We start from the raw sequence: 7937 nt of genomic DNA, 5'->3' as shown, positions 1-7937 counted from the left end.
TTTCTGGGAAAATTCGAATTAAGAGACCCTCTTATATTAATTCTGGCTTGCCTCTGGCGACGCGTCACGAAGGAGGCGACATCACTGCCACGTGCGATTCCCTCAAGCATGGCGCAGATTACCGCGTATTTTCTCTTATATATAGCTTCATTTGCTTGAGCGCGAAACGAATTAATGATTACTTGTCTCCTGTGCAGAGCAGCAGCCCGCAGCGTACGTTGTAGCTCAGGCCGACCTCTCTGCTTATCCCGTAATAAATGATATCTCTCTCCTCACCGTTTAGACACCGAAGACAGTTCAAGACGCGTGCCAATCGCATCTTAGTTTCGTGATTGTAGCAGATGTCCCGTGCGACGTCACGGTAATCGGAAGTGACGAAATTGGTGTTGTGCACGTAGTATCGTTGCACTTCTCCGCATTCGGCTCGGCTGTCGCTTCTCTGCGATGCTCTCTGGGAACAGCGGGCCCGTCGCTCCAGTTGAGCGCTGCTAGTAGCAGTCGTGCGATCGATGCTCTGCAGCGGGATTCGATGTGATTAGTGACCTAAGTGTCAAAGTGCGGTAGACAATATATTTTTTAATGTCAGCAATGCATTGTGTAACTTATGATAAAGAAAAATTAACCCGCTGGTATTAAAAAAATTATCGCCCCTATGATGGATTAGTTCAGATAATGACGACTGATTTGAAAATATAAATAAATAAATAAATAAATAAATAAATAAATAAATAAATAAATAAATAAATAAGGAGCATGGTAACCCTGCTTATAATAGCAGTAATTTGTACCAGGTGGGTGTGCTTTATTTTTTAGACTGTACATAATCTTTAAACATCGCCTTAGGTAACTAGCCTAATCCTAGACCTTGAACTGGGTTACTATAAGTAGCGGACATCACTTGCAAGAAAAATTGAGATGCATTGTTGACTATAGTTAACAAAGATGCACTAAGTACATTCTTCACTAATATTTTAGGGCACATACTGCAATGCATTGTAGCCGGTGATTTCGCAAGAAGTATCCACTTGTAACGAATTTTCAGGATAATAGCAGTTTCGAGATGTGCATTCCCAAAGCGCGCGACGAAAAAGAAACATTGGGGGCTTTTTACGTGCCCTAACTGCGATGTGATCGTAAGGCTCGCCGTAATGGGGGACTGTGGATTAATTTTCACCCCCTAGGTTTTTTTCTTTCTCTGACCCATGATTGCGCGGGCACTTTTGGCCGCGGCCGGGACCCGCGTGCTCGCAACGCAAATGGCACCACGGGCCACGGCGGGGTACGGAATACGCGCGCCGTATATCTGTCCGGTTATCTTTTTTTTTTTTTCGTGCTTCAATGATCGAGTAGCAAGAAGAGCAGCACACTTTTGCCGCAAGTTTGATGGCGCATGCATGAGATCACCGGCGACAATGAGCAAATAGCAATATGTGCCGTAAAGTAATTAATGAAAAAAAAAATATGCAGATCTTACGCACTGTGGGAATAGATGCAAGCGAGGCTTTCTGTGCTCTTTGTTTTGATTGACGATAATTAGTGGGGATGTTTTTAATTTCTGCAACGTTTTGTCCAACGCAAGAGTGGTGAGTCGATGTTAAACGTTACCTTGCGTGCGCCACTGCTGCGTAGTACACAAAACACAGAGGCAGAGGTGTTTGCTGTTGTGTGCCATACTTCATAACCTCTGAGAGGGTTGAGCGTTGCCACTGCCTCACATGGCGCATCGCATCGTCGCAGAAGCATTAAACTGGAATTGGATTACCGAGCTGTACGTGCCAAAACCACAATATGATTATGATATGATATGATTTGATTATGATAAATCAAAGTGCGCGAGCGTTTTTTGTTTCATCCCCGTCGAAATGCGGCTGCCTCGGTCAACTCCGCGACCTCGAGCAATGCCATAGCCGCAAAGCTATCGCGGCGGGCACAGAAGTGTTGATTTGACGCGCGACCGCTTCCGTGGTGTCGCCTGGACCCTGCGGTGCGCTTCAATTAATGTGGCTCTGCTTCTGCACGCCCTGCGTAAGTTGCCCGCTTGACATATTTGCATGGTTTTATTTTTCAGAAATAGCAGAAACGCACCGTCCCATACCTTGAACTTAAGTTTATCCAGCGTTTCCTTGCCTTCTCACGTCACCTCCCCCTCCCCCCCTTGCATATGTATGGGAACTGCGAGCGAAGAGCAGCAAGGCTGTTTCGCGACTGCGGCGGTTCTACCCATTATCTGTCTCCTCTCTTCCATTCTATCTAGCTTCCGTCTGGCCTGGGCTTGTACTTTGGTATAAAGGTAAGCGCCTGCGGGGGGGTCACTGATAATTGCAGCTGTCAAGAGGCTAATGTGGCGACGACCCGGGAGCTCCAGAGGGTATTGTGTATATTCGACGTGGTGCGGTCCAAACGATGTCTTCGCGTCTCTTTTCTTCTCTGCCAAGCTCCTTCCATGTATATACACGCTCTGAACCACCCCGCGACGTGGTGTGCCGGACAGCAGCAGCAGTGGGAAAGTCGAAGGAAAAGGCAAAGGAAGCTTCGCTTTAATAATTACTGAACTTTCGTTAATCATATCTGATTATGCATTTCTCGTGCAAGTAATGCCGGCCGCTTCGAGTAATCCAGTAGTCCGAGAGTACTAAATCATGCTGTCTGTCACAATTGGTTTCTGAAACATTGTACATATCCTAAAAGAAAACATCCCGTGTATGGCACAAATAACGCACTTGTATAACTAAAACGCATTGCCGCTGTCGAGATCCTAAAGGACAGGGATCAACACTTAAAGCTTAACGAAGTTGTGCTTCCAGCAACTTTCTCATTTGCATTGAGGACCTTCGACATAGTAAAAATAAACGCTCTATAAATTCGTGTTCTTTACGCAATTAACAAGTACAAGGGGAGCAGGGGCGCGTACGTATTTGCGGGCCAGCGGTGAACAACACCGCATCCTTTGTTTTTCTGTCGGCGGGTGCAGCAGTTGTTTGATTTTGACAGTCAGATTAAGCATAAATATTTTTTCTGGCATATACATATAAAGTTTCCATATCGCATGAGATGCTTAATACGTATTAACGATATATACGGATATACTATTTTAAATACTTACAAAGATGCGCCTTCACGGATCTTTGAGCCAAGTTAATATCTTCCGATATATAGCAGTTCTCTCTCTTTCTCTCATTAAAATTAGTCGCATCGCGCGTTCGTTGCAATACGTGTCCCTGGAACGGCAGTACTATCCAAAAATGACGTGTTCAGATTCAAAAATCGGAAACTGATATTCTGATTGACCATACAAGAAGAAAAAAAAATATGCAGATCTCACTGTGGTAATCGACGTAAGCGAAGCTTTGCCTCCTGTTTGCTTTCATTGACGTTATTTGACGGTGATATATTGACGGCATACGACAGTCGTGACGTGATGTGAAAGGTTAGCTTGCCTGTTCCGCTCGGCGCTTTATGCGAGCCTTCGTCTCCTCGGCACCAAGTGCACGCTTAGGCGCCATTCTGGGTTGTAGCATTGTAGCTCACAAAGCTGCCTCCTCTCTCTCTATTCCCTGGCTAACATTCTCCCCACCTTCTCCCTCTGCTGTCGTTGCTGTTGCGGGTGAGCACGGAGACAAGCGCGGCAGCTCCTGCACTGCACATGTGTGTGTGTGCAGGGGGAGGGGGGTGCACATGCGACACGTAGTAAATGTTGACACGAGCTTCTCGGGTCGTCTTTCCTTTGTGCCACACTCCTGTCACGTACTAACGCGATAGCGTTCAGGGCCCTTCGACGCCGCGCGTGGAGAATAATCATCCTGAACCACAACCGCGCAGGCCCTCCACGTGGCGCATACCTTGCCTTGCATTCTTGACAAAGCTATTCCTTGGAATCTTGAGAATGACAGCTCGTTAACAAGTGTCACGAAACAAAACACCGACAGCGCATGCCTTTTACGTTTTTGCGACGTGGCCCTGTCTCAAGCTCGTCCCGACGCGGCCGGCTTTAGCGGCATGCAGGACCACAGCAGCGGAGAGAGAGAGAGAGAGGAAAAAAAAACTTTATTGCTCAGTTGATCGGAGTTATGGCAGGTCTGGGTGGGGCCCTCAGTCCAGGGCTCCACTGGCTCTTGCGGCTCGCTGAGCTTGGTCCAGGAGGGCCAATTGGCCCCCCTGATCCTCGCTTGCGAGTAGTGCCTCCCACTGCCGTACGAAGTCTGTGACGCTTAAAAAAGGTGAATTGACGTTGGTTGGCCGCGCCGTACATTCCCACGTTATGTGGGCCAGCGTGGGTTTTGAGCCGCACCACGGGCAGGTGTCGGCGTAATGTGTCGGGTGCTTCTTGTGTAAGAGGTTTAGGTGTGGGTATGAATTTGTTTATATGCGACGCCAGTCTTGGGCTTGTCTTCTATTTAGTTTGCAGTGCGGAGGGCCGTAGGTCCGTCGCTCCGTCCTCTGATTCTCTAATATGTCGCGCACTGCGGACAGTGGTTCCTCTAGGGTTCTGGCCGCTGCTCGGTCGTTGCTTCCTCGAGCTATGCGGTCTGCCCTTTCGTTCCCGTCGAGTCCGTTGTGCGCGGGGCACCATGTAATGCCGTGGTCCAGGTCCAGTTGTGAGCCGAGTATTCTTCGGGCGCTGCGCGGTAGCATTCCCCGCATGAAGAGTCGACACGCTGCCTGCGAGTCTGTAAGCACAAGAGCCGACTGACCCTTGAAGTCGGCGTCTCGTATCGCCAGCGCTATTGCCGCTGCCTCTGCTGTGCATACCGAGGTAGTCTTAACCGTAGCGGTTATCGAGGTGACTCTGTTAGTTGCGGCGATCGCGTAGAAGTCCCTGCGACTGGTTGCACTCGCGTCCGTGTAGTAGACGGCCGGATCCTTGCCGAATCGCTTCTGCAGAGTCCTCGTCCTGGCCTGTCTGCGGCCTGCGTGGTACCTGGCACTCATGTTTCTTGGTATAGGTGACACATGGACGTGCTCTCTCAAATCTCGTGACAACAAGTCTGTTTCGTCTCCGCAGAACAGGGGTCGAGCGTTGTATCCCAGTCTTCAAAGAATAGAGCGGCCCTGGGGCGTAGAGCTCAGCCTTTCTCTTTGCGATATCAGAACTGCAGCGGCATGTTCTTCATATTTGTTGTAAATACCCAACCGCTGCAGGCGCTCCGTGCTGACTGTGTTCGGGAGTCCCAGAGCAGATTTGTATGCCGTTCTGATAAGGGTGTCCACCTTCTTCATTTCAGTTTGGTTAAGTTTTTGGAACGGCAGGCCGTAAGTAACGCGGCTAATCGCAAATGCTTGCACCAGCCTAATAGTTTCTTCTTCCGCGAGTCCGTTGCGGCTGCGTCCAACTCGCCATATCATACGTGCCACACTCTTAACCAGTGGCGTAGCTAGGTCGTCCGGCACCCGGGGCCCTTAGCGCTTCTGTCAACCCCCCCCCCCCCCCCCCCCGAGTGTGATCGAGGAAGGCGAGGATATCGACAATTTTCGGGTGTCTTCCGACGTATATGACACCCCCCCCCCCCCTACTGGCCCCGTGCACCCGGGGCCCACGGCACCCCCCCCCCCCCCCCTGTTGCTACGCCACTGCTCTTAACGGTTGGTTTTAAGCTCCGAATTGTGGCATCGACGTTGCCATTCTCTTGGATAAGTAAGCCAAGCACTCTCATTTGGGCGACTTCACGAATGGCCTTGCCGTCGAGATGTAAGTATATCCTTGGTGTGGCAGTTTTCCTATGACGCTTGCTGCGTACGCACATGAACTCTGATTTTTCGGGTGCGCACGTCATACCCGCGTGCTTGGTGAAGTTTACTACCTTGTCTATGGCCTCCTGTAATAGGTCTTGTTTTTCTCCGTAGGAGCCCCGGTGTGCCCACAACGTTATGTCATCGGCGTAGATCGTACATCCGAGGTCCCGTGCTTGCTCGATTTCTAGGGCCAGTCGCCTCATCCCGACATTGAAAAGAAGCGGTGGCAACATTGAGCCCTGTGGAGTTCCTCGGTTGGACATCGCAAAGACGTCAGAGCGCGTACTGCCCAACCCAATCGTTGCCTTCCTGTCGCGAAGGAAGGTAAGGACGTACCGAAACACCCTTCTTCCGCAACCTATGTCTTCCAGACCTTGGAGGATTGCTTCGTGAGAGATCGTGTCAAATGCTTTTTTGACATCGAGCGCCACAACTATCCTGGCTTCTTTGTTTCGTGGCGGGTCCAAAACTTCGTCGCGAAGCATAAGAAAGGCGTCCTGTGCCGAGACGTGTGGCCTGAAGCCGAGCATAGAGTGGGGAAAAAGTTCATTCCGCTCGATGTAGTTGCTCAGTCGTGTTTGGATCACCTTCTCAAAAAGCTTCCCTGCACACGACGTGAGCGATATTGGTCTCAAATTTTGCAGATCTCTGGGTTTAGCCGGTTTCGGTATGAGTATGATAGTAGCCTCTTTCCATTCTTCTGGTAGTGCCCCGTCGTCGGACCATACATTATCGTTGAAATACGTCGCAAGCTGCCGCAGTGATTCCTGACTCAGGTTGCGCAGCATCGCATTTGTAATGTGGTCCGGACCAGGTGCGGTGCTCTTCCGGAAAGATTGTGCGGCTGCATAGAGCTCTGCCGTTGTTATGGGTGCGTCCAGCTCCGCGTTGTCTGGTAACTCGTAGTTGTATTGCACTGATGTTGTGTCCGGTACTCCTATGTAGACGCTCTTAAAGTCCTCAATGAGGGCATCGGCCGTGCCATCGTGTTCATTTTCAATTAATTTCAGTGTTCGGTTTGAGGTGGTCCGTGTACCTGTCGGATCTATCATATTGCGCAGAATAGCCCATGTTCGCTTTGTGCTAAGCGTTCCTTTGAGTGCATCACAAAACTGAAGGAAATTGGTGTCTTGCAGCTGCTGCGCGTACTCACTGGCTTCCTGCGCAAGCCTGGCTATCCTGATCCTGAGTTTTCTGTTGTGTCTCTGTCTCTTCCAACGTTTGGTCAGACTTCTCCGCGCTTCCCACTGGTGTAGTAGATGCCTGTCTACTGCCGGTGTTTCGACTGTTGTCGATATTTCCCGTGTAGTGCTTCTGTGTATTCTCCTGATGAATTCGGTCCATTCTGTAGCACCATCGCACGGCGTGGCCTGCCTTTGATTCTGTCTATAAGCTATTCAATCGGTTATGGTGGCCTTTCCTAATCTATGGCGAACCCGCGTCGTGTTAACTGAGACACTAATAATGCAGTGATCACTGCCAAGGTCTTCGCCAAGGTTGGTCCAGGTAACACCTCTGTCATTGTTGCTGAAAGTTAGGTCCGGCGTGGTATCTTTGACTACACTGTTTCCCGTTCTGGTTGGTACACCCGGTCGCGTCAGCAGGACCAGCTCATGCTCCTCCGCAAGGTCGGCTAGCCTTTGGCCCTTAGGAGTGCCTCGATCATAGCCCCAATCAGAGTGCGGAGCGTTAAAGTCCCCTAGGATAATTGCCCGGTCGTTGCTTTTCGCTTTGCACAATGCGGCCGTCACTAGCACGTCGAACTTTGCCTTCCTATCCCTAGGTGGGCTGTAGACGTTGGTAATAACTGTTTTTGGTTTGCAGCGTCTACCTGGCCAGACCGTGAGAACCTGATGTTGGACACCGCAGTTAGGGACATAGTCCACGCTCACCGCTATGTCCGCCCGTGTCAGTGCTGCTATCTGAGGATGGTCAGGGTGCGTGTGCATCTTGTATCCTTTGAGGTTCGGTATCTTCTTGCCTGGTTCTTGTATGCATACTATATCCGGGGGAACAGGCGTCGCATCTATAAAACTCAAAAGTGCTGCGTGTTTACTTCTAAGAGTCCTGCAGTTCCACTGCCAGACCTCGAGGTTTTCGGCTACTCTCGTGTGGCGATTAGCCATCGATAGTACTTTCGCTGTCGGTCAGCTCTCTTTCTTTAGGCATGCGTGCAGGAGTTCCTGGGCTGGCACATTTTCGTTTGT

The sequence above is a fragment of the Dermacentor variabilis genome, chromosome 3 (genome assembly GCF_050947875.1).
Source record: "Dermacentor variabilis isolate Ectoservices chromosome 3, ASM5094787v1, whole genome shotgun sequence".
NCBI classification, from domain to species: Eukaryota; Metazoa; Arthropoda; class Arachnida; order Ixodida; family Ixodidae; genus Dermacentor; species Dermacentor variabilis.
This window is presented reverse-complemented; position numbering follows the sequence as displayed.